The sequence below is a fragment of the Adiantum capillus-veneris genome, chromosome 2 (genome assembly GCF_014529385.1).
Source record: "Adiantum capillus-veneris isolate H3 chromosome 2, ASM1452938v2, whole genome shotgun sequence".
NCBI classification, from domain to species: Eukaryota; Viridiplantae; Streptophyta; class Polypodiopsida; order Polypodiales; family Pteridaceae; genus Adiantum; species Adiantum capillus-veneris.
The window spans coordinates 54,750,055-54,752,499 of NC_140932.1; positions in this window are offsets into that span (position 1 = coordinate 54,750,055).

Genomic DNA, 2,445 nt, shown 5'->3' on the forward strand with positions numbered 1-2,445 from the left:
ATTTTCCTCTTGTTGTTGGGCACTAAAGAAGACCGCGTATTCATCCAACTAGTGTGTGCCCTAAGATTGGTAAATAGAGTGAAATTTGGCGTTTGGCGAGTGCATTTCACCATTGAGGAAGACTCTTCAGGAAACTTGCGGCCAGAGTTCATGCTTCATAGACTCACATTTGGTGAATTTTTCCCTCATTTGCGTCTTATTAATAGTCTTCTTTTCGCTTTCAACAAAGGAGATAGGGAGCTATTCAGAGCTTGTCTTAATAAAGAGAGCATAGAGAAGATTGCAAATTTGTATAAATTCTCATCCTTCTCTACTTTCTATGACACTTTGTTCATAGAGACATTGTAAATCTCTTTATGTTTTTGAATGATTTAACCATAATCCTAAGGAGTTTTTGTCCAGGAATTTTGTAGCACAAGTGGAGTCTTTAAATCTTGCAAACTTGATTGGACTTGATGAGGATGTTCTTTATGAAATTGTGAGAAGGTTGCCTCACTCCGACTGTGTGGAACTCGAAGGAAAGGAGTGTTAAGTATGGAGCCTGATTTACCCTTGTAATTTTCTGTGGTAAAAGCGCACATTTGTAAGGCCCCCATTATGAGGAGAAGCCATCGTGCGTGAAGGAAAATCACTCACCGGAAACCAAAATTTCCACGGACAAGAATCAGGGGCAACTTTAAAGGCCTTGGGGGTGGAGGCCCCCGAGACTTTTTTTTTCCTCCGGAATATTCTTTTTCGTCGGAATATTATGGCCGGACGGCGGACGAAAAGTGGTCGGAAGTCAATGGCCGGTGGCCGGTGGCCGAATTCAAAAGCGGACTTGTCTTCTCAAGGGCGGCCACACATGGGCGGATTGGAGGGTCCGATTTGGACTTATTCGCACAAGGGCGGCTACACATGGCTGTCTCTCATAAGAGAGGGCAGCCCTTTTGGCCTATAAAAGGAGGCCATTTCTACACACATTTCATAGTGTGAAGTTGATGCAACAAGGTGAGTGTGAGGTGGTGAGAGTGAAGCAAGGCGGGAGCTCCATTAAGGGTATAATCCCTTTGTAAATTACTTCTTGTTTTGAAGTACTAAAGCCATTGAGTGGCTGCTTTCCCGTGGACGTAGCCCACATTGGGTGAACCACGTATATCGTGTGTACTCTCTCTCTCTCTCTCTACTCTATAATCTCGTGTATGTAAATCTGTCTCTCTCCATTAAGTAATCTACTCAATTATCTATTTAGCTACGTCTTATTTCCTAACAAGGAGCTCCTAGTCAATTGCTACTTTCTCATGGCCTCGACGAGCATGAAGATCTAGTTTTTATACAAACCGCTTGTGCGTTGGGAATTGTAGAGCAAGTGCAATTTATCACTTGGGACGTGGTTGCTCTTTTGGATCCAGAAAATGAAGTTCTAGAGATTTCTATTTATCGCCTTAGCTTTGAAGAATTTCAACCCTTCTTAGAGCTCATCAATAGTCTACCTTTTTGTTTTGATCAAACAAATCGAGACCTCATTGAACCTTGGATAGCTGAAGAAGAAAACCTAGAGTGGTATTTTCTTACTTCTTCATTTGCAGGCAAGTGGTTCTAAATCTCTATTGTATCCCTTATTGTAACTCGTGTTGTAATCTTTCATAATAATGGAGAGCCAACACCAAATGTCTGGATATCCTCTTTTCTTTGGAGAGCCTGGAGAGGATGCAGAATTATTTTTAGAAAATTTCAAGATGTCTTGCCATATCAAGAGGATAGTAACCGATCAAGAATGTGTAGAAATGTTTGAGGTGGTCCTTAGGAAAGATGCTAGTACTTGGTTTGACTCTTTGCCTGAGGAAGGTAAGGAGAATTACACAGAAGTTTTGAATCGTTTTAAGAGATACTTCTTTGATCCCCAAAACACTCAAAAACTATGGCAAGACATTGTTTCTCATAGGCAAAAAGACTTAGATGACTACTACTTGTACAAGCAAGAGTTTCTACGTCTTTGGGCTCTATGGATACGAAATGTTGCTAACCCTGGTGATGGTGCAGAATTTTTAAAGAAGGAGAGATTCATAGCCGGACTCTTTCCTGACCTTAAGGTAAAAGTTGAGGCGGGTGCACCTGCTACTTTTGATGCAGCTAAACCTAGGGCTGCTGAGAAGTATAGGAAACTCAAGTGCTTAATGGGAGAGGTTCCAATAGAAGGTCTTAGACCCAAAGGTAAGTCACAAGCATCAACATCTAGGGAGCTTCCTGAGGTAACGACTGAAGTGATTGAGAAGTTAAATGAATCTTTAAGCAGCCTCTCAATTCACCTTGCACAAGCTGTAGGTCCAAAGGGACAAGCAAAGAAGTTAGAAGAGAGAGAGCCACGAACTAGGAGAGTCTTGCAATGTTGGAATTGCGGAGAGTCTGGACATGGGATGTATAATTGTCCTTGGCCCCGTGGAGAGCCAGGGAGACCTAACTTGA